Source organism: Cherax quadricarinatus, chromosome 51 (genome assembly GCF_038502225.1).
Source record: "Cherax quadricarinatus isolate ZL_2023a chromosome 51, ASM3850222v1, whole genome shotgun sequence".
Classification (NCBI taxonomy): Eukaryota; Metazoa; Arthropoda; class Malacostraca; order Decapoda; family Parastacidae; genus Cherax; species Cherax quadricarinatus.
The window spans coordinates 8279235-8304234 of NC_091342.1; the positions used below are offsets into that span (position 1 = coordinate 8279235).

Below are 25000 nucleotides of genomic sequence, written 5' to 3' on the forward strand. Positions count from 1 at the left end.
CCTCTCTGATACCCTCTCTGATACCCTCTCTGATACCCTCTCTGATACCCTCTCTGATACCCTCTGTGATACCCTCTCTGATACCCTCTGTGATACCCTCTCTGATACCCTCTCTGATACCCTCTGTGATACCCTCTGTGATACCCTCTCTGATGCCCTCTCTGATACCCTCTCTGATACCCTCTCTGATACCCTCTCTGATACCCTCTGTGATACCCTCTGTGATACTCTCTGTGATACCCTCTGTGATACCCTCTGTGATACCCTCTGTGAGACCCTCTCTGATGCCCTCTCTGATACCCTCTCTGATACCCTCTCTGATACCCTCTCTGATACCCTCTCTGATACCCTCTCTGATACCCTCTCTGATACCCTCTCTGATACCCTCTCTGATACCCTCTCTGATATCCTGTCCTATTGCAACTTCAACTAAGGTCTACAACTCTGAAGACTGACGAGACAGATAAAGCCAGTGTTGTACAGTAGGGAGGCGGCTCGTAGGTACGAGTCAGGTTCAGCTGTGACCTCACATTGGTATTTAGGTACTGACAGATACTAGTTCACTGCTACCTGATCCACCACCATCTGATCCAACACGCTCTCTGGTCCACCACCATCACCATCTGGTCCATCACACTCTGGTCCACCACCATCTGGTCCAACACGCCCTCTGGTCCACCACCACCATCTGATCCACTACCATCTTGTCCACCATCTAGTCTATCACCTGGTTCACCACCACCATCTGGTCCACAACCATCTGGTCCACAACCATCTGGTCCACAACCATCTGGTCCACAACCATGTGGTCCACAACCATGTGGTCCAAAACCATGTGGTCCATAACCATCTGGTCCACAACCATCTGGTCCACACCATCTTGTCCACAACCATCTGGTCAACACCATCTGGTCCACAACCATCTGGTCCACACCATCTTGTCCACAACCATCTGGTCCACACCATCTGGTCCACAACCATCTGGTCCACCAGGATTCACAATTTCTCTACTTTCACTCTCACTTTCTTCTGACTTTCTTTCCCCACATAAATTTGCTCGCTAATATTTCTTCCTTACTTTCTCCACTTTCTCTTCTTACATTTTCATTCTTTAACATTTTACTTCTTTGCTTTCTCTTCTTCTTCCTCTATCATTCCCTATCATTCCTTATGCCTCTCATTCGTTATTATTCCTTCTCATTCCATATCATTCTTTATAATTCCCTATCAGAGAGGAGGAGCATAAAGAGGAGGAGGAGGAGCATAAAGAGGAGGAGGAGGAGGAGCATAAAGAGGAGGAGGAGGAGCATAAAGACGAGGAGGGGAGCATAAAGACGAGGAGGAGGAGCATAAAGAGGAGGAGGAGGAGCATAAAGAGGAGGAGGAGGAGCATAAAGAGGAGGAGGAGGAGGAGCATAAAGAGGAGGAGGAGGAGCATAAAGACGAGGAGGAGGAGCATAAAGAGGAGGAGGAGGAGCATAAAGACGAGGAGGAGGAGCATAAAGAGGAGGAGGAGGAGGAGCATAAAGACGAGGAGGAGCATAAAGAGAAGGAAGAGGGGCATAAAGACGAGGAGGAGGAGCATAAAGACGAGGGGGAGGAGCATAAAGACGAGGAGGAGGAGCATAAAGACGAGGAGGGGAGCATAAAGAGGAGGAGGAGGAGCATAAAGACGAGGAGGGGAGCATAAAGACGAGGAGGGGAACATAAAGACGAGGAGGAGGAGCATAAAGAGGAGGAGGAGGAGCATAAAGACGAGGAGGAGGAGCATAAAGAGGAGGAGGAGGAGCATAAAGACGAGGAGGAGGAGCATAAAGAGGAGGAGGAGCATAAAGACGAGGAGGGGAGCATAAAGACGAGGAGGAGGAGCATAAAGAGGAGGAGGAGGAGCATAAAGAGGAGGAGGAGCATAAAGACGAGGAGGGGAGCATAAAGACGAGGAGGAGGAGCATAAAGAGGAGGAGGAGCATAAAGACGAGGAGGGGAGCATAAAGACGAGGAGGAGGAGCATAAAGAGGAGGAGGAGGAGCATAAAGACGAGGAGGGGAGCATAAAGACGAGGAGGAGGAGCAGAAAGTACGAGGAGGAGCAGAAAGTACGAGGAGGAGCAGAAAGAACGAGGAGGAGGAGCATAAAGACGAGGAGGGGAGCATAAAGACGAGGAGGAGGAGCATAAAGAGGAGGAGGAGGAGCATAAAGACGAGAAGGAGGAGCATGAAGAGGAGGAGGAGGAGGAGCATAAAGAAGGAGAAGAGGAGGTCATGACTTTATCTTAATGCAATAAACTGGATCAGATCTCTCCAGCATTCACTGTTCTGAAGTCTGAAAGACACACACACACACACACACACACACACACACACACACACACACACACACACACACACACACACACACGTTATAATTTCATGTAGATCACTGCCCTGTAATGGAAATGCCAGGAAGCACCAACATCAACAATACAGACTATGTTATTAAATATTGAGAGATAGAAAGAGAGAGAGAGAGAGAGAGAGAGAGAGAGAGAGAGAGAGAGAGAGAGAGAGAGAGAGCAAAACTCACGGTACCAATGCCAGCATCTCACGCACAACATCATCAGACCTTAAAGATATCTAGTTATCTAGAGATATCCAGGTGTCAAGATACAACAGTCAAGATAGCTTCTAGTTATCTAGAGATATCCAGGTGTCAAGATACAACCTTCAAGATAGCTTCTAGTTATCTACAGATATCCAGGTGTCAAGATACAACCTTCAAGATAGCTTCTAGTTATCTAGAGATATCCAGGTGTCAAGATACAACCTTCAAGATAGCTTCTAGTTATCTAGAGATATCCAGGTGTCAAGATACAACAGTCAAGATAGCTTCTAGTTATCTAGAGATATCCAGGTGTCAAGATACAACATTCAAGATAGCTTCTAGTTATCTAGAGATATCCAGGTGTCAAGATACAACATTCAAGATAGCTTCTAGTTATCTAGAGATATCCAGGTGTCAAGATACAACATTCAAGATAGCTTCTAGTTATCTAGAGATATCCAGGTGTCAAGATACAACATTCAAGATAGCTTCTAGTTATCTAGAGATATCCAGGTGTCAAGATACAACATTCAAGATAGCTTCTAGTTATCTAGAGATATCCAGGTGTCAAGATACAACATTCAAGATAGCTTCTAGTTATCTAGAGATATCCAGGTGTCAAGATACAACATTCAAGATAGCTTCTAGTTATCTAGAGATATCCAGGTGTCAAGATACAACATTCAAGATAGCTTCTAGTTATCTAGAGATATCCAGGTGTCAAGATACAACATTCAAGATAGCTTCTAGTTATCTAGAGATATCCAGGTGTCAAGATACAACATTCAAGATAGCTTCTAGTTATCTAGAGATATCCAGGTGTCAAGATACAACATTCAAGATAGCTTCTAGTTATCTAGAGATATCCAGGTGTCAAGATACAACATTCAAGATAGCTTCTAGTTATCTAGAGATATCCAGGTGTCAATCAAGATACAACCTTCAAGATAGCTTCTAGTTATCTAGAGATATCCAGGTGTCAAGATACAACCTTCAAGATAGCTTCTAGTTATCTAGAGATATCCAGGTGTCAATCAAGATACAACCTTCAAGATAGCTTCTAGTTATCTAGAGATATCCAGGTGTCAAGATACAACCTTCAAGATAGCTTCTAGTTATCTAGAGATATCCAGGTGTCAAGATACAACCTTCAAGATAGCTTCTAGTTATCTAGAGATATCCAGGTGTCAAGATACAACATTCAAGATAGCTTCTAGTTATCTAGAGATATCCAGGTGTCAAGATACAACCTTCAAGATAGCTTCTAGTTATCTAGAGATATCCAGGTGTCAAGATACAACATTCAAGATAGCTTCTAGTTATCTAGAGATATCCAGGTGTCAAGATACAACATTCAAGATAGCTTCTAGTTATCTAGAGATATCCAGGTGTCAAGATACAACATTCAAGATAGCTTCTAGTTATCTAGAGATATCCAGGTGTCAAGATACAACATTCAAGATAGCTTCTAGTTATCTAGAGATATCCAGGTGTCAAGATACAACATTCAAGATAGCTTCTAGTTATCTACAGATATCCAGGTGTCAAGATACAACATTCAAGATAGCTTCTAGTTATCTAGAGATATCCAGGTGTCAAGATACAACATTCAAGATAGCTTCTAGTTATCTAGAGATATCCAGGTGTCAAGATACAACATTCAAGATAGCTTCTAGTTATCTAGAGATATCCAGGTGTCATACAACCTTCAAGATAGCTTCTAATCTAGAGATATCCAGGTGTCAAGATAGCTTCTAGTTATCTAGAGATATCCAGGTGTCAAGATACAACATTCAAGATAGCTTCTAGTTATCTAGAGATATCCAGGTGTCAAGATACAACATTCAAGATAGCTTCTAGTTATCTAGAGATATCCAGGTGTCATGATACAACATTCAAGATAGCTTCTAGTTATCTAGAGATATCCAGGTGTCAAGATACAACATTCAAGATAGCTTCTAGTTATCTAGAGATATCCAGGTGTCATGATACAACATTCAAGATAGCTTCTAGTTATCTAGAGATATCCAGGTGTCAAGATACAACATTCAAGATAGCTTCTAGTTATCTAGAGATATCCAGGTGTCAAGATACAACCTTCAAGATAGCTTCTAGTTATCTAGAGATATCCAGGTGTCAAGATACAACCTTCAAGATAGCTTCTAGTTATCTAGAGATATCCAGGTGTCAAGATACAACCTTCAAGATAGCTTCTAGTTATCTAGAGATATCCAGGTGTCAATCAAGATACAACCTTCAAGATAGCTTCTAGTTATCTAGAGATATCCAGGTGTCAAGATACAACCTTCAAGATAGCTTCTAGTTATCTAGAGATATCCAGGTGTCAAGATACAACCTTCAAGATAGCTTCTAGTTATCTAGAGATATCCAGGTGTCAAGATACAACCTTCAAGATAGCTTCTAGTTATCTAGAGATATCCAGGTGTCAAGATACAACCTTCAAGATAGCTTCTAGTTATCTAGAGATATCCAGGTGTCAAGATACAACCTTCAAGATAGCTTCTAGTTATCTAGAGATATCCAGGTGTCAAGATACAACCTTCAAGATAGCTTCTAGTTATCTAGAGATATCTACACTTCGTAAAGCAAATTCAACATCTTGTTGTTGTTGTTGTTGTTGTTGTTGTTGTTGTTGTTGTTGTTGTTGTTGTTGTTGTTGTTTACAAGTGACTGTAGGAAGATATTAAACAGAACATAAGTTTTAAGACATGAAATTAGGAACACGGAAGAGCAACACGGAACACGGAAGAGCAACACGGATCACAGAAGAGCAACATTGAACACGAAAGAGCAACACGGAACACGGAAGAGCAACACGGAACACGGAGGAGCAACACGGAACACGGCAGAGCAACACAGGACACGGAAGAGCAACACGGAACACTGAAGAGCAACACGGAACACGGAAAAGCAACACGGATCACAGAAGAGCAACATTGAACACGAAAGAGCAACACGGAACACGGAAGAGCAACACGGAACACGGCAGAGCAACACAGGACACGGAAAAACGACACGGAACACGGAAGAGCAACACGGAACACGGAAAAGCAACACGGAACACGGAAGAGCAACACGGAACACGGAAGAGCAACACGGAACACGGAAGAGCAACACGGAACACGGAAGAGCAACACGGAACACGGAAGAGCAACACGGAACACGGCAGAGCAACACTGAACACGGCAGAGCAACACGGAACACGGAAGAGCAACACGGAATACGGAAAAGCAACACGGAACACGGAAGAGCAACACGGAACACGGAAGAGCAACACGGGACACAGAAAAGCTACACGGAACACGGCAGAGCAAGGCAGGCGGAACATGGAAGAGCAACACGGAACAAGGAAAAGAAACACGGAATACGGAAAAGCAACACGGAAGACGGAAAAGCAACACGGAACACGGAAGAGTAACACGGAACACGGCAGAGCAACACGGAACACGGAAGTCGTACACTAAAGAGGAGACACCCAGGTCTCGGCGCCTCTCTGGAGAGACAGACATCTTAGAGACCTCGGGAGTAGAAATTATCTCTCAGTTTTGAGGGCTTGGAGTTATCTCGCTGCGACTCCAGCGATTACGAATCTCTCCGAGAGATACTGACTGGTGATGCTGAGGTCAAGAAGGGTAGAAAAAGGAGAAAATAAATCGAAAAAAGAGAAATGAGAGGAAGATTATATATATATATATATATAATATATATATATATATATAATATATATATATATATATATATATATATATATATATACATACAGCAAATTTGTTTTCTGCTCTGCTCAGATTTTTAGAAATATATTTCTCGATATATTTCATATAATTCCTTTTTATTTTGCAGGAGCTGAGAGGGATTCTGCCTGAGGATCTTAACTCAGGAAGCCACTAAGATTATTCTTGACTTTTTCTGACAATGGGGTAGTGGGGGGGGACTGTGGTCCTCATCAGCTGGTCTTGCATCAGGTATCGTGGGTCTTTTTATCTCATTGTTACCTGCAACCTGTATAGGTTACCTGTAGCCGCTCCTGGGGGTTACTGGCCCCCGCGGTCCGGTCCCAGATCAGGTCTCCTGGTTATTCGTCTGATCGATCAGGCTGTTAGTGCTCACTGCCTGCAGTTCAAGGGATGCACAACAACCCGGCTGATCAGGAGCACTGTTTTCAGAAATCTTTCGAGTTCCGTCTTGAAGATAGCTAGAAGTTCGTCGGTAATCTTCCTAATTCATGAAGGGTATTGAAGAGTCGGGATCCCTTTGCATTTATTGAGATGTAAGTGTAGTCATCGCTTCCTTGCTGTTCACCGGAAGTATCCTGTCAAGCTTTTTGTATTCATAAGTAGTAATTTCGGTGTGTAGGTTTGGAGCCAATCCTTCCAGTATCTTCCAAGTGTAGATTATGGTGCATCTTTCTCGCCTACGTTGTAAGGAGTACAGTTCTAGGGTCTTCAACTACTCCCAGTAATTTAGGAGTCTAAGTTTATACAAGCTGTAAAGATTCTCTACATTTTCCAGCTATGTAATTTCACCTACCTTGATGGAGGCTGTTAGTACACAGCGATATTCCAGCCTAGAGAGAACGAGTGACCTGAAGAGTGTCATCAGTGGCTCGGCATCTCTTGTTTTGAAGGTTCTATTTATCCAAACTATCATTTGTCTAGCAGTTGTGATAATAACATTGTTGTTCTCCTTGAACGTAAGATCCTCTGACATTATCACTCCCAGGTCTCTCACATTTAACTCACGTTCTATTGAGTGCTTTGAGTTTGTCTTGTACTCTGTTCTTGTTTTCATTTCCTCCATTCTTCCGTGACTTAGTAGCTGAACTTTGTCCTCGTTGAGCATGATATTATTGTCAGTAACCCACTGGTAGACTTGGTTTATACCAGCTTGGAGGCTCGCTGTGTCTTCTGTGGATGTCACTCCCATGCAGATTGTAGCAGCGTCTACGGAGGACAATACAGTGCTGTGGTTTATGTTCCTGTCTATGTCAGATATGAGAATGGGGAAGAGAAGTGGGGCGAGCACCTTGCCTTTGGGAAGGATAGAACTCTTCACTCTGGGACTTTCCTGTGGTCTCTCTTGAATTCAGGGTCTTAAACCTAGCGGTCTTGAATCTAGAGTCTTTCTAAGAGGGTGTAGTGTAAGGAATCCCACCATTGGGGTGACCCACTCTTGGGGCCCCCCAACCTGAGGGGTCCCAACCTTGGGGGTTCCACCCTTAGGGTCCCCACCCTTGGGGTCCCCACCCTTGGGGTCCCCACCCTTGGGGTCCCCACCCTTGGGGTCCCCACCCTTGGGGATTCCACCCTGTATTCTTCTGCTGCTGGTTTGTGTGGTCTTTTTATAGACAAGTCCCGGGCTTTATAGGTCTTCTATTTTGCCATAACCTTTTGATTTGGTCCCTCAGAAAATATATCTCTCTTTCTTTATCTCTTTTTCTCTCATTCCCTGTATCTGATATTAACGTTATCTACGTATTTTCAGAATATATATGTATATATATATATATATATATATATATATATATATATATATATATATATATATATATATATATGTATATATATATAGATAGATAGCCAGAGATCAGTGTTTGTGTATATTTCGCCTGCTCTTGCGAATTCCTTGCATTGTTAATATCTCTAGTAAGGCTGATGCATGCAGGGGATGAGATGAAAAGCTGTAAGCCTTCTCCCTGAAAGCTGGCTGCCTTGGATCAAAGTCTAGCGCAAGCTGGACTCCAAGGTATTGGTCCAGTGTGGGTAGATTGGTAAAGCACTGTGTACCTTGTTCCAAGGTTCGTAGGTTCGAGTCTCCTTCAGCCAGAGATCAGTGTTTGTGTATATTTCGCCTGCTCTTGCGAATTCCTTGTATGTATATATATATATATATATATATATATATATATATATATATATATATATATATATATATATATATATATATATATATATATGTCAAAGCGACCAGAGGTTAAAAACTATGTATTTTATCATATACTCTAGTAAAACTGGGATATATAATATGTAGTCACTCCTAGAATTGAATAATTTATAGACACGCTTTTTGCATATTGTTGATTGGCTTACACGGAAAAATTAGGAATCAGTAATTAAAAAAAGAAGAGGATTTTATTACTGAATAAAGATCAAAGTGTTTGCATGGAGCAAAGCTGCTTCGGTTAGTGTTCAATTAATGTTAAGCTCAAGATTCTAAAAAAGGACTTTGTTTTCAGCACTCTTAGTCAGGTAGTCAGGTTACTGGCACTAGTTATGAAGGTTACAGGCTGGGATCTTCCCTCGACTCTCTTACAACATTGGAAAAAAGTTCCTATACCCTGCTGGGCAGAAGTGACATTTGGCAACTCAGACATAGTAAACAGAGGAGTAAAGACTAAACTCAGATTAATTAGGGCAGTTTGTAGTGATGATGGTGATGGGTTGGCAAAGTTAATTTGGGCCATCAGACAATATGATATCTCTCTTTCTTCATCTCTTTCTGTTTCATTCCCTATATCTGATATTATTGTCATCGTCAGGACTCTTACATCAGGGCTCTCTCTTATAACGTCAGGAATCTCTTACAACGTCACGACTCTCTACAACTTCAGGACTCTCTTACAGCGTCAGGACTTTCTCTTATAACGTCAGAACTCTCTCTTATAACGTCAAGACTCTCCCTTATGACGTCAGGACTCTCTCTTATAACGTCAGGACTCTCTTACAATATCAGCACTTTCTCTTATAACGTCAGGACTCTCTCACAACGTCAGGACTCTCTCACAACGTCAGGACTCTCTTAAAATATCAGCACTTTCTCTTATAACGTCAGGACTCTCTCACAACGTCAGGACTCTCTCACAACGTCTGGGCTACCTGGTATCAGTGATACACTTACCAAGATGACTCTGGTCCTTGGAGATAATGCAGAAAGATGCCCTCAGAATTATTCTTGGTTAACCTAAAGCTTCCAAGGTTCTTAATATAAGGAAGGAGCTTGGTGCTCCTAGTATCACTGATAGTTTTCCTGAGAGTAACACTTTACTCGGTATTAGAATGTTGAGAAATGAACCAGATTCTGTCACTATAAATCTTATTAAATGTTTTGATGTAACTAAACATAGATATAAACGGATTGTGAAAACATGCAATTATATTAAGTTTTATAACTTGCAGGAACTGTATCACTGTAGACAACAACAACATTTCGCCCGCCATGGAAGATGTGTTCATTTAATAACATACCTGCAAGTCCCTCACAAGAAGCTCATTACTAGTAATCCCTTCCTTAAATCACTTGTAGAAACAACTGCTCAAGAAGAAATTTCTGGCTTAACTGTTAGTAATAATATATCATAAATTATATACAGTGATGGATCTAAGCAGGAGTCTACTGGCAGCGCTGCATCTGCTCTTGTTGTCACCTGCAGCAGGAGTCTACTGGCAGCGCTGCATCTGCTCTTGTTGTCACCTCCAGCAGGTGTCTACTGGCAGCGCTGTATCTGCTCTTGTTGTCACCTGCAGCAGGAATCTACTGGCAGGGCTGCATCTGCTCTTGTTGTCACCTCCAGCAGGAGTCTACTGGCAGGGCTGCATCTGCTCTTGTTGTCACCTGCAGCAGGAGTCTACTGGCAGGGCTGTATCTGCTCTTGTTGTCACCTCCAGCAGGAGTCTACTGGCAGGGCTGCATCTGCTCTTGTTGTCACCTCCAGCAGGAGTCTACTGGCAGGGCTGCATCTGCTCTTGTTGTCACCTCCAGCAGGAGTCTACTGGCAGGGCTGTATCTGCTCTTGTTGTCACCTCCAGCAGGAGTCTACTGGCAGAGCTGTATCTGCTCTTGTTGTCACCTCCAGCAGGAGTCTACTGGCAGGGCTGTATCTGCTCTTGTTGTCACCTCCAGCAGGAGTCTACTGGCAGGGCTGCATCTGCTCTTGTCACCTCCAGCAGGAGTCTACTGGCAGGGCTGTATCTGCTCTTGTTGTCACCTCCAGCAGGAGTCTACTGGCAGGGCTGTATCTGCTCTTGTTGTCACCTCCAGCAGGAGTCTACTGGCAGAGCTGTATCTGCTCTTGTTGTCACCTCCAGCAGGAGTCTACTGGCAGGGCTGCATCTGCTCTTGTTGTCACCTCCAGCAGGAGTCTACTGGCAGAGCTGTATCTGCTCTTGTTGTCACCTCCAGCAGGAGTCTACGGGCAGGGCTGTATCTGCTCTTGTTGTCACCTCCAGCAGGAGTCTACTGGCAGAGCTGTATCTGCTCTTGTTGTCACCTCCAGCAGGAGTCTACTGGCAGAGCTGTATCTGCTCTTGTTGTCACCTCCAGCAGGAGTCTACTGGCAGGGCTGTATCTGCTCTTGTTGTCACCTCCAGCAGGAGTCCACTGGCAGGGCTGTATCTGCTCTTGTTGTCACCTCCAGCAGGATTCTACTGGCAGGGATGTATCTGCTCTTGTTGTCACCTCCAGCAGGAGTCTACTGGCAGAGCTGTATCTGCTCTTGTTGTCACCTCCAGCAGGAGTCTACTGGCAGGGATGTATCTGCTCTTGTTGTCACCTCCAGCAGGAGTCTACTGGCAGAGCTGTATCTGCTCTTGTTGTCACATCCAGCAGGAGTCTACTGGCAGGGCCGTATCTGCTCTTGCTGTCACCTCCAGCAGGAGTCTACTGGCAGGGCTGTATCTGCTCTTGTTGTCACCTCCAGCAGGAGTCTACTGGCAGCGCTGTATCTGCTCTTGTTGTCACCTGCAGCAGGAGTCTACTGGCAGGGCTGTACCTGCTCTTGTTGTCACCTCCAGCAGGAGTCTACTGGCAGTGCTGTATCTGCTCTTGTTGTCACCTGCAGCAGGAGTCTACTGGCAGGGCTGTATCTGCTCTTGTTGTCACCTCCAGCAGGAGTCTACTGGCAGCGCTGTATCTGCTCTTCTTGTCACCTGCAGCAGGAGTCTACTGGCAGGGCTGTATCTGCTCTTGTTGTCACCTCCAGCAGGAGTCTACTGGCAGCGCTGCATCTGCTCTTGTTGTCACCTGCAGCAGGAGTCTACTGGCAGGGCTGTATCTGCTCTTGTTGTCACCTCCAGCAGGAGTCTACTGGCAGGGCTGCATCTGCTCTTGTTGTCACCTGCAGCAGGAGTCTACTGGCAGGGCTGTATCTGCTCTTGTTGTCACCTCCAGCAGGAGTCTACTGGCAGGGCTGCATCTGCTCTTGTTGTCACCTCCAGCAGGAGTCTACTGGCAGGGCTGCATCTGCTCTTGTTGTCACCTGCAGCAGGAGTCTACTGGCAGGGCTGTATCTGCTCTTGTTGTCACCTCCAGCAGGAGTCTACTGGCAGAGCTGTATCTGTTCTTGTTGTCACCTCCAGCAGGAGTCTACTGGCAGGGCTGTATCTGCTCTTGTTGTCACCTCCAGCAGGAGTCTACTGGCAGGGCTGCATCTGCTCTTGTTGTCACCTCCAGCAGGAGTCTACTGGCAGGGCTGTATCTGCTCTTGTTGTCACCTCCAGCAGGAGTCCACTGGCAGGGCTGTATCTGCTCTTGTTGTCACCTCCAGCAGGAGTCTACTGGCAGGGCTGTATCTGCTCATGTTGTCACCTCCAGCAGGAGTCTACTGGCAGAGCTGTATCTGCTCTTGTTGTCACCTCCAGCAGGAGTCTACTGGCAGAGCTGTATCTGCTCTTGTTGTCACCTCCAGCAGGAGTCCACTGGCAGGGCTGTATCTGCTCTTGTTGTCACATCCAGCAGGAGTCTACTGGCAGGGCTGTATCTGCTCTTGTTGTCACCTCCAGCAGGAGTCTACTGGCAGGGCTGTATCTGCTCTTGTTGTCACCTCCAGCAGGAGTCTACTGGCAGGGCTGCATCTGCTCTTGTTGTCACCTGCAGCAGGAGTCTACTGGCAGGGCTGTATCTGCTCTTGTTGTCACCTCCAGCAGGAGTCTACTGGCAGGGCTGCATCTGCTCTTGTTGTCACCTCCAGCAGGAGTCTACTGGCAGGGCTGCATCTGCTCTTGTTGTCACCTGCAGCAGGAGTCTACTGGCAGGGCTGTATCTGCTCTTGTTGTCACCTCCAGCAGGAGTCTACTGGCAGAGCTGTATCTGTTCTTGTTGTCACCTCCAGCAGGAGTCTACTGGCAGGGCTGTATCTGCTCTTGTTGTCACCTCCAGCAGGAGTCTACTGGCAGGGCTGCATCTGCTCTTGTTGTCACCTCCAGCAGGAGTCTACTGGCAGGGCTGTATCTGCTCTTGTTGTCACCTCCAGCAGGAGTCCACTGGCAGGGCTGTATCTGCTCTTGTTGTCACCTCCAGCAGGAGTCTACTGGCAGGGCTGTATCTGCTCTTGTTGTCACCTCCAGCAGGAGTCTACTGGCAGAGCTGTATCTGCTCTTGTTGTCACCTCCAGCAGGAGTCTACTGGCAGAGCTGTATCTGCTCTTGTTGTCACCTCCAGCAGGAGTCCACTGGCAGGGCTGTATCTGCTCTTGTTGTCACATCCAGCAGGAGTCTACTGGCAGGGCTGTATCTGCTCTTGTTGTCACCTCCAGCAGGAGTCTACTGGCAGGGCTGTATCTGCTCTTGTTGTCACCTCCAGCAGGAGTCCACTGGCAGGGCTGTATCTGCTCTTGTTGTCACCTCCAGCAGGAGTCTACTGGCAGGGCTGTATCTGCTCTTGTTGTCACCTCCAGCAGGAGTCTACTGGCAGGGCTGTATCTGCTCTTGTTGTCACCTCCAGCAGGAGTCCACTGGCAGGGCTGTATCTGCTCTTGTTGTCACCTCCAGCAGGAGTCTACTGGCAGAGCTGTATCTGCTCTTGTTGTCACCTCCAGCAGGAGTCTACTGGCAGGGCTGCATCTGCTCTTGTTGTCACCTCCAGCAGGAGTCTACTGGCAGAGCTGTATCTGCTCTTGTTGTCACCTCCAGCAGGAGTCTACTGGCAGGGCTGTATCTGCTCTTGTTGTCACCTCCAGCAGGAGTCTACTGGCAGAGCTGTATCTGCTCTTGTTGTCACCTCCAGCAGGAGTCTACTGGCAGAGCTGTATCTGCTCTTGTTGTCACCTCCAGCAGGAGTCTACTGGCAGGGCTGTATCTGCTCTTGTTGTCACCTCCAGCAGGAGTCCACTGGCAGGGCTGTATCTGCTCTTGTTGTTACCTCCAGCAGGAGTCTACTGGCAGGGCTGTATCTGCTCTTGTTGTCACCTCCAGCAGGAGTCTACTGGCAGAGCTGTATCTGCTCTTGTTGTCACCTCCAGCAGGAGTCTACTGGCAGGGCTGTATCTGCTCTTGTTGTCACCTCCAGCAGGAGTCCACTGGCAGGGCTGTATCTGCTCTTGTTGTCACCTCCAGCAGGAGTCTACTGGCAGGGCTGTATCTGCTCTTGTTGTCACCTCCAGCAGGAGTCCACTGGCAGGGCTGTATCTGCTCTTGTTGTCACCTCCAGCAGGAGTCTACTGGCAGGGCTGTATCTGCTCTTGTTGTCACCTCCAGCAGGAGTCTACTGGCAGGGGTGTATCTGCTCTTGTTGTCACCTCCAGCAGGAGTCCACTGGCAGGGCTGTATCTGCTCTTGTTGTCACCTCCAGCAGGAGTCTACTGGCAGGGCTGCATCTGCTCTTGTTGTCACCTCCAGCAGGAGTCTACTGGCAGAGCTGTATCTGCTCTTGTTGTCACCTCCAGCAGGAGTCTACTGGCAGGGCTGTATCTGCTCTTGTTGTCACCTCCAGCAGGAGTCTACTGGCAGAGCTGTATCTGCTCTTGTTGTCACCTCCAGCAGGAGTCTACTGGCAGAGCTGTATCTGCTCTTGTTGTCACCTCCAGCAGGAGTCTACTGGCAGGGCTGTATCTGCTCTTGTTGTCACCTCCAGCAGGAGTCCACTGGCAGGGCTGTATCTGCTCTTGTTGTCACCTCCAGCAGGATTCTACTGGCAGGGATGTATCTGCTCTTGTTGTCACCTCCAGCAGGAGTCTACTGGCAGAGCTGTATCTGCTCTTGTTGTCACCTCCAGCAGGAGTCTACTGGCAGGGATGTATCTGCTCTTGTTGTCACCTCCAGCAGGAGTCTACTGGCAGAGCTGTATCTGCTCTTGTTGTCACATCCAGCAGGAGTCTACTGGCAGGGCTGTATCTGCTCTTGCTGTCACCTCCAGCAGGAGTCTACTGGCAGGGCTGTATCTGCTCTTGTTGTCACCTCCAGCAGGAGTCTACTGGCAGCGCTGTATCTGCTCTTGTTGTCACCTGCAGCAGGAGTCTACTGGCAGGGCTGTACCTGCTCTTGTTGTCACCTCCAGCAGGAGTCTACTGGCAGTGCTGTATCTGCTCTTGTTGTCACCTGCAGCAGGAGTCTACTGGCAGGGCTGTATCTGCTCTTGTTGTCACCTCCAGCAGGAGTCTACTGGCAGCGCTGTATCTGCTCTTCTTGTCACCTGCAGCAGGAGTCTACTGGCAGGGCTGTATCTGCTCTTGTTGTCACCTCCAGCAGGAGTCTACTGGCAGAGCTGTATCTGCTCTTGTTGTCACCTCCAGCAGGAGTCTACTGGCAGAGCTGTATCTGCTCTTGTTGTCACCTCCAGCAGGAGTCTACTGGCAGGGCTGTATCTGCTCTTGTTGTCACCTCCAGCAGGAGTCCACTGGCAGGGCTGTATCTGCTCTTGTTGTTACCTCCAGCAGGAGTCTACTGGCAGGGCTGTATCTGCTCTTGTTGTCACCTCCAGCAGGAGTCTACTGGCAGAGTTGTATCTGCTCTTGTTGTCACCTCCAGCAGGAGTCTACTGGCAGGGCTGTATCTGCTCTTGTTGTCACCTCCAGCAGGAGTCCACTGGCAGGGCTGTATCTGCTCTTGTTGTCACCTCCAGCAGGAGTCTACTGGCAGGGCTGTATCTGCTCTTGTTGTCACCTCCAGCAGGAGTCCACTGGCAGGGCTGTATCTGCTCTTGTTGTCACCTCCAGCAGGAGTCTACTGGCAGGGCTGTATCTGCTCTTGTTGTCACCTCCAGCAGGAGTCTACTGGCAGGGGTGTATCTGCTCTTGTTGTCACCTCCAGCAGGAGTCCACTGGCAGGGCTGTATCTGCTCTTGTTGTCACCTCCAGCAGGAGTCTACTGGCAGGGCTGCATCTGCTCTTGTTGTCACCTCCAGCAGGAGTCTACTGGCAGAGCTGTATCTGCTCTTGTTGTCACCTCCAGCAGGAGTCTACTGGCAGGGCTGTATCTGCTCTTGTTGTCACCTCCAGCAGGAGTCTACTGGCAGAGCTGTATCTGCTCTTGTTGTCACCTCCAGCAGGAGTCTACTGGCAGAGCTGTATCTGCTCTTGTTGTCACCTCCAGCAGGAGTCTACTGGCAGGGCTGTATCTGCTCTTGTTGTCACCTCCAGCAGGAGTCCACTGGCAGGGCTGTATCTGCCCTTGTTGTCACCTCCAGCAGGATTCTACTGGCAGGGATGTATCTGCTCTTGTTGCCACCTCCAGCAGGAGTCTACTGGCAGAGCTGTATCTGCTCTTGTTGTCACCTCCAGCAGGAGTCTACTGGCAGGGATGTATCTGCTCTTGTTGTCACCTCCAGCAGGAGTCTACTGGCAGAGCTGTATCTGCTCTTGTTGTCACATCCAGCAGGAGTCTACTGGCAGGGCTGTATCTGCTCTTGCTGTCACCTCCAGCAGGAGTCTACTGGCAGGGCTGTATCTGCTCTTGTTGTCACCTCCAGCAGGAGTCTACTGGCAGCGCTGTATCTGCTCTTGTTGTCACCTGCAGCAGGAGTCTACTGGCAGGGCTGTACCTGCTCTTGTTGTCACCTCCAGCAGGAGTCTACTGGCAGTGCTGTATCTGCTCTTGTTGTCACCTGCAGCAGGAGTCTACTGGCAGGGCTGTATCTGCTCTTGTTGTCACCTCCAGCAGGAGTCTACTGGCAGCGCTGTATCTGCTCTTCTTGTCACCTGCAGCAGGAGTCTACTGGCAGGGCTGTATCTGCTCTTGTTGTCACCTCCAGCAGGAGTCTACTGGCAGCGCTGCATCTGCTCTTGTTGTCACCTGCAGCAGGAGTCTACTGGCAGGGCTGTATCTGCTCTTGTTGTCACCTCCAGCAGGAGTCTACTGGCAGGGCTGCATCTGCTCTTGTTGTCACCTGCAGCAGGAGTCTACTGGCAGGGCTGTATCTGCTCTTGTTGTCACCTCCAGCAGGAGTCTACTGGCAGGGCTGCATCTGCTCTTGTTGTCACCTCCAGCAGGAGTCTACTGGCAGGGCTGCATCTGCTCTTGTTGTCACCTGCAGCAGGAGTCTACTGGCAGGGCTGTATCTGCTCTTGTTGTCACCTCCAGCAGGAGTCTACTGGCAGAGCTGTATCTGTTCTTGTTGTCACCTCCAGCAGGAGTCTACTGGCAGGGCTGTATCTGCTCTTGTTGTCACCTCCAGCAGGAGTCTACTGGCAGGGCTGCATCTGCTCTTGTTGTCACCTCCAGCAGGAGTCTACTGGCAGGGCTGTATCTGCTCTTGTTGTCACCTCCAGCAGGAGTCCACTGGCAGGGCTGTATCTGCTCTTGTTGTCACCTCCAGCAGGAGTCTACTGGCAGGGCTGTATCTGCTCTTGTTGTCACCTCCAGCAGGAGTCTACTGGCAGAGCTGTATCTGCTCTTGTTGTCACCTCCAGCAGGAGTCTACTGGCAGAGCTGTATCTGCTCTTGTTGTCACCTCCAGCAGGAGTCCACTGGCAGGGCTGTATCTGCTCTTGTTGTCACATCCAGCAGGAGTCTACTGGCAGGGCTGTATCTGCTCTTGTTGTCACCTCCAGCAGGAGTCTACTGGCAGGGCTGTATCTGCTCTTGTTGTCACCTCCAGCAGGAGTCCACTGGCAGGGCTGTATCTGCTCTTGTTGTCACCTCCAGCAGGAGTCTACTGGCAGGGCTGTATCTGCTCTTGTTGTCACCTCCAGCAGGAGTCTACTGGCAGGGCTGTATCTGCTCTTGTTGTCACCTCCAGCAGGAGTCCACTGGCAGGGCTGTATCTGCTCTTGTTGTCACCTCCAGCAGGAGTCTACTGGCAGAGCTGTATCTGCTCTTGTTGTCACCTCCAGCAGGAGTCTACTGGCAGGGCTGCATCTGCTCTTGTTGTCACCTCCAGCAGGAGTCTACTGGCAGAGCTGTATCTGCTCTTGTTGTCACCTCCAGCAGGAGTCTACTGGCAGGGCTGTATCTGCTCTTGTTGTCACCTCCAGCAGGAGTCTACTGGCAGAGCTGTATCTGCTCTTGTTGTCACCTCCAGCAGGAGTCTACTGGCAGAGCTGTATCTGCTCTTGTTGTCACCTCCAGCAGGAGTCTACTGGCAGGGCTGTATCTGCTCTTGTTGTCACCTCCAGCAGGAGTCCACTGGCAGGGCTGTATCTGCTCTTGTTGTTACCTCCAGCAGGAGTCTACTGGCAGGGCTGTATCTGCTCTTGTTGTCACCTCCAGCAGGAGTCTACTGGCAGAGCTGTATCTGCTCTTGTTGTCACCTCCAGCAGGAGTCTACTGGCAGGGCTGTATCTGCTCTTGTTGTCACCTCCAGCAGGAGTCCACTGGCAGGGCTGTATCTGCTCTTGTTGTCACCTCCAGCAGGAGTCTACTGGCAGGGCTGTATCTGCTCTTGTTGTCACCTCCAGCAGGAGTCTACTGGCAGGGCTGTATCTGCTCTTGTTGTCACCTCCAGCAGGAGTCCACTGGCAGGGCTGTATCTGCTCTTGTTGTCACCTCCAGCAGGAGTCTACTGGCAGGGCTGTATCTGCTCTTGTTGTCACCTCCAGCAGGAGTCTACTGGCAGGGCTGTATCTGCTCTTGTTGTCACCTCCAGCAGGAGTCCACTGGCAGGGCTGTATCTGCTCTTGTTGTCACCTCCAGCAGGAGTCTACTGGCAGGGCTGTATCTGCTCTTGTTGTCACCTCCAGCAGGAGTCTACTGGCAGGGCTGTATCTGCTCTTGCTGTCACCTCTCGCAGGAGTCTACTGGCATGGCTGCATCTGCTCTTGTCACCTCCAGCAGGAGTCTACTGGCAGCGCTGCATCTGCTCTTGTTGTCACCTCCAGCAGGAGTCTACTGGCAGGGCTGCATCTGCTCTTGTCACCTCCAGCAGGAGTCTACTGGCAGGGCTGTATCTGCTCATGTTGTCACCTCCAGCAGGAGTCTACTGGCAGGGCTTCATCTGCTCTTGTTGTCACCTCCAGCAGGAGTCTACTGGCAGGGCTGCATCTGCTCTTGTCACCTCCAGCAGGAGTCTACTGGCAGGGCTGCATCTGCTCTTGTTGTCACCTCCTGCAGGAGTCTACTGGCAGGGTTGCATCTGCTCTTGTTGTCGTCTCCAGCAGGAGTCTACTGGCAGGGCTGCATCTGCTCTTGTTGTCACCTCCAGCAGGAGTTACTGGCAGGGTTGCATCTGCTCTTGTTGTCACCTGCAGCAGGAATCTACTGGCAGGGCTGCATCTGCTCTTGTTGTCACCTCCAGCAGGAGTCTACTGGCAGGGCTGCATCTGCTCTTGTTGTCACCTGCAGCAGGAGTCTACTGGCAGGGTTGCATCTGCTCTTGTTGTCACCTGCAGCAGGAGTCTACTGGCAGGGCTGCATCTGCTCTTATTGTCACCTCCAGCAGGAGTCTACTGGCAGGGCTGCATCTGCTCTTGTTGTCACCTCCAGCAGGAGTCTGCTGACAGGGCTGCATCTGCTCTTGTTGTCACCTCCAGCAGGAGTCTACTGGCAGGGCTGCATCTGCTCTTATTGTCACCTCCAGCAGGAGTCTACTGGCAGGGTTGCATCTGCTCTTGTTGTCACCTCCAGCAGGAGTCTACTGGCAGGGCTGCATCTGCTCTTATTGTCACCTCCAGCAGGAGTCTACTGGCAGGGCTGCATCTGCTCTTGTTGTCACCTCCAGCAGGAGTCTGCTGACAGGGCTGCATCTGCTCTTGTTGTCACCTCCAGCAGGAGTCCACTGGCAGAGCTGTATCTGCTCTTATTGTCACCTCCAGCAGGAGTCTACTGGCAGGGCTGCATCTGCTCTTGTTGTCACCTCCAGCAGGAGTCTGCTGACAGGGCTGCATCTGCTCTTGTTGTCACCTCCAGCAGGATTCTGCTGGCAGGGCTGCATCTGCATCTGCTCTTGTTGTCACATCCCTAGTTGAGAATCATAGGGACCATGTTGAGCCATGGTGTCCCGTAGAGCGATCGCTAGCGCACTCACCTCACACACTGAGGTCCGGAGTTCGAATCTCCGGTACGGCTGGAAAACATTAGGTATGAGAATTAACAACTGTGCGTCTACACTACAAACTGATGGCACTAAAGATAACTTATAACACTGAGCGTGACTCTGATTATTATCGATTTTCTATCATTATTGAAGATTCTCATTAGATAGAGAATAGAAGAAGCGTGCAGCTGCACACTTGACCTTCACTCTCCGTGCAGCTGCGCACTTGACCTTCACTCTCCGTGCAGCTGTACACTTGACCTTCACTCTCCATACAGCTGTACACTTGACCTTCACTCTCCGTGCAGCTGTACACTTGACCTTCACTCTCCGTGCAGCTGTACACTTGACCTTCACTCTCCATACAGCTGTACACTTGACCTTCACTCTCCGTGCAGCTGTACACTTGACCTTCACTCTCCATACAGCTGTACACTTGACCTTCACTCTCCGTGCAGCTGTACACTTGACCTTCACTCTCCGTGCAGCTGTACACTTGACCTTCACTCTCCATACAGCTGTACACTTGACCTTCACTCTCCGTGCAGCTGTACACTTGACCTTCACTCTCCGTGCAGCTGCACACTTGACCTTCACTCTCCGTGCAGCTGTACACTTGACCTTCACTCTCCATACAGCTGTACACTTGACCTTCACTCTCCGTGCAGCTGTACACTTGACCTTCACTCTCCGTGCAGCTGTACACTTGACCTTCACTCTCCATACAGCTGTACACTTGACCTTCACTCTCCGTGCAGCTGTACACTTGACCTTCACTCTCCGTGCAGCTGCGCACTTGACCTTCACTCTCCGTGCAGCTGCACACTTGACCTTCACTCTCCGTGCAGCTGCACACTTGACCTTCACTCTCCGTGCAGCTGTACACTTGACCTTCACTCTCCGTGCAGCTGTACACTTGACCTTCACTCTCCGTGCAGCTGTACACTTGACCTTCACTCCTTCACTCTCCGTGCAGCTGCACACTTGACCTTCACTCTCCGTGCAGCTGCACACTTGACCTTCACTCTCCGTGCAGCTGCACACTTGACCTTCACTCTCCGTGCAGCTGCACACTTGACCTTCACTCTCCGTGCAGCTGCACACTTGACCTTCACTCTCCGTGCAGCTGCACACTTGACCTTCACTCTCCGTGCAGCTGCACACTTGACCTTCACTCTCCGTGCAGCTGCACACTTGACCTTCACTCTCCGTGCAGCTGCACACTTGACCTTCACTCTCCGTGCAGCTGCACACTTGACCTTCACTCTCCGTGCAGCTGCACACTTGACCTTCACTCTCCGTGCAGCTGCACACTTGACCTTCACTCTCCGTGCAGCTGCACACTTGACCTTCACTCTCCGTGCAGCTGCACACTTGACCTTCACTCTCCGTGCAGCTGTACACTTGACCTTCACTCTCCGTGCAGCTGCACACTTGACCTTCACTCTCCGTGCAGCTGCACACTTGACCTTCACTCTCCGTGCAGCTGCACACTTGACCTTCACTCTCCGTGCAGCTGCACACTTGACCTTCACTCTCCGTGCAGCTGCACACTTGACCTTCACTCTCCGTGCAGCTGCACACTTGACCTTCACTCTCCGTGCAGCTGCACACTTGACCTTCACTCTCCGTGCAGCTGCGCACTTGACCTTCACTCTCCGTGCAGCTGCACACTTGACCTTCACTCTCCGTGCAGCTGCACACTTGACCTTCACTCTCCGTGCAGCTGCGCACTTGACCTTCACTCTCCGTGCAGCTGCACACTTGACCTTCACTCTCCGTGCAGCTGTACACTTGACCTTCACTCTCCGTGCCGCTGTACACTTGACCTTCACTCTCCGTGCAGCTGCGCACTTGACCTTCACTCTCCGTGCAGCTGCGCACTTGACCTTCACTCTCCGTGCAGCTGCACACTTGACCTTCACTCTCCGTGCAGCTGCACACTTGACCTTCACTCTCCGTGCAGCTGTACACTTGACCTTCACTCTCCGTGCAGCTGCACACTTGACCTTCACTCTCCGTGCAGCTGCACACTTGACCTTCACTCTCCGTGCAGCTGCACACTTGACCTTCACTCTCCGTGCAGCTGCACACTTGACCTTCACTCTCCGTGCAGCTGCACACTTGACCTTCACTCTCCGTGCAGCTGCACACGTGACCTTCACTCTTCGTGCACCTGCACACGTGACCTTCACTCTCCGTGCAGCTGCACACGTGACCTTCACTCTCCGTGCAGCTGCACACGTGACCTTCACTCTCCGTGCAGCTGCACACGTGACCTTCACTCTTCGTGCAGCTGCACACTTGACCTTCACTCTCCGTGCAGCTGCACACTTGACCTTCACTCTCCGTGCAGCTGCGCACTTGACCTTCACTCTCCGTGCAGCTGCACACTTGACCTTCACTCTCCGTGCAGCTGTACACTTGACCTTCACTCTCCGTGCAGCTGCACACTTGACCTTCACTCTCCGTGCAGCTGCACACTTGACCTTCACTCTCCGTGCAGCTGCACACTTGACCTTCACTCTCCGTGCAGCTGCACACTTGACCTTCACTCTCCGTGCAGCTGCACACTTGACCTTCACTCTCCGTGCAGCTGCACACTTGACCTTCACTCTCCGTGCAGCTGCACACTTGACCTTCACTCTCCGTGCAGCTGCGCACTTGACCTTCACTCTCCGTGCAGCTGCACACTTGACCTTCACTCTCCGTGCAGCTGTACACTTGACCTTCACTCTCCGTGCAGCTGCGCACTTGACCTTCACTCTCCGTGCAGCTGCACACTTGACCTTCACTCTCCGTGCAGCTGTACACTTGACCTTCACTCTCCGTGCAGCTGTACACTTGACCTTCACTCTCCGTGCAGCTGCGCACTTGACCTTCACTCTCCGTGCAGCTGCGCACTTGACCTTCACTCTCCGTGCAGCTGCACACTTGACCTTCACTCTCCGTGCAGCTGCACACTTGACCTTCACTCTCCGTGCAGCTGTACACTTGACCTTCACTCTCCGTGCAGCTGCACACTTGACCTTCACTCTCCGTGCAGCTGCACACTTGACCTTCACTCTCCGTGCAGCTGCACACTTGACCTTCACTCTCCGTGCAGCTGCACACTTGACCTTCACTCTCCGTGCAGCTGCACACTTGACCTTCACTCTCCGTGCAGCTGCACACGTGACCTTCACTCTTCGTGCACCTGCACACGTGACCTTCACTCTCCGTGCAGCTGCACACGTGACCTTCACTCTCCGTGCAGCTGCACACTTGACCTTCACTCTCCGTGCAGCTGCACACGTGACCTTCACTCTCCGTGCAGCTGCACACTTGACCTTCACTCTCCGTGCAGCTGCACACTTGACCTTCACTCTCCGTGCAGCTGCACACTTGACCTTCACTCTCCGTGCAGCTGCACACTTGACCTTCACTCTCCGTGCAGCTGCACACTTGACCTTCACTCTCCGTGCAGCTGTACACTTGACCTTCACTCTCCGTGCAGCTGCACACTTGACCTTCACTCTCCGTGCAGCTGCACACTTGACCTTCACTCTCCGTGCAGCTGTACACTTGACCTTCACTCTCCGTGCAGCTGCACACTTGACCTTCACTCTCCGTGCAGCTGCACACTTGACCTTCACTCTCCGTGCAGCTGCACACTTGACCTTCACTCTCCGTGCAGCTGCACACTTGACCTTCACTCTCCGTGCAGCTGCACACTTGACCTTCACTCTCCGTGCAGCTGCACACTTGACCTTCACTCCTTGCAGCTGCACACTTGACCTTCACTCCCCGTGCAGCTGCACACTTGACCTTCGCTCTCCGTGCAGCTGCACACTTGACCTTCACTCTCCGTGCAGCTGCACATTTGACCTTCACTCTCCGTGCAGCTGCACACTTGACCTTCACTCTCCGTGCAGCTGCACACTTGACCTTCACTCTCCGTGCAGCTGCACACTTGACCTTCACTCTCCGTGCAGCTGCACACTTGACCTTCACTCTCCGTGCAGCTGCACACTTGACCTTCACTCTCCGTGCAGCTGTACACTTGACCTTCACTCTCCGTGCAGCTGCACATTTGACCTTCACTCTCCGTGCAGCTGCACACTTGACCTTCACTCTCCGTGCAGCTGCTCACTTGACCTTCACTCTCCGTGCAGCTGCACACTTGACCTTCACTCTCCGTGCAGCTGCACACTTGACCTTCACTCTCCGTGCAGCTGCACACTTGACCTTCACTCTCCGTGCAGCTGTACACTTGACCTTCACTCTCCGTGAGCTGCACACTTGACCTTCGCTCTCCGTGCAGCTGCACACTTGACCTTCACTCTCCATACAGCTGCACACCTGAACCTCACTCTCCGCCATCTAGTCACATGCCAAACATTCCAAGAATCTAGCCCTAGTTACCGTACACCATCGCCAAGAAAGAGTCGCAGGTGTTCGCAGGGAACCTCGAGTCACCGGAGATGTAAAAACGAGAAAGTTGCAGCAGCAAGAAGAATAAATTAATAAGAAAAAAAAAAGATATGAAGTTATAAATCTCGAAAATTTTGAAACTCGAATTTCTTACTATCACCATCACACACACATACACACACACACACACACACACACACACACACACACACACACACACACACACACACACACACACACACACACACATGAAGCACTAAACTACAGACCAGTGTCACTGACATGTATAGTATGCAAAGTCATGGAGAAGATTATCAGGAGAAGAGTGGTGGAACACCTGGAAAGGAATGATCTCATCAACAGCAGCCAACATGGTTTCAGGGACGGGAAATCCTGTGTCACAAACCTACTGGAGTTCTATGACATGGTGACAGCAGTAAGAAAAGAGAGAGAGAGAGAGGGGTGGGTTGATTGCATTTTCTTGGACTGCAAGAAGGCTTTTGACACAGTTCCACACAAGAGATTGGTGCAAAAACTGGAGGACCAAGCAAGGATAACAGGGAAGGCGCTACAATGGATCAGGGAATACTTGTCAGGAAGACAGCAGCGAGTCATGGTACGTGGCGAGGTGTCAGAGTGGGCACCTGTGACCAGCGGGGTCCCACAGGGGTCAGTCCTAGGACCAGTGCTGGCAGCAATTGGCTCCTGGAGTTCAATCCGACCAAGTGCAAAGTCATGAAGATTGGGGAAGGGCAAAGAAGACCGCGGACGAAGTTCAGTCTAGGGGGCCAGAGACTACAAACCTCAC

At 49.8% G+C, this 25000-nt stretch overlaps 1 protein-coding gene across 5 annotated transcripts in view; it reads left to right on the forward strand.

Annotated features, from left to right (window-relative positions):
* LOC128694770 (carbonic anhydrase-related protein 10-like) overlaps positions 1–25000 on the forward strand; it is a 277436-nt gene that overhangs the window by 226769 nt on the left and 25667 nt on the right. The gene's annotated exons all lie outside the window — the stretch shown is intronic.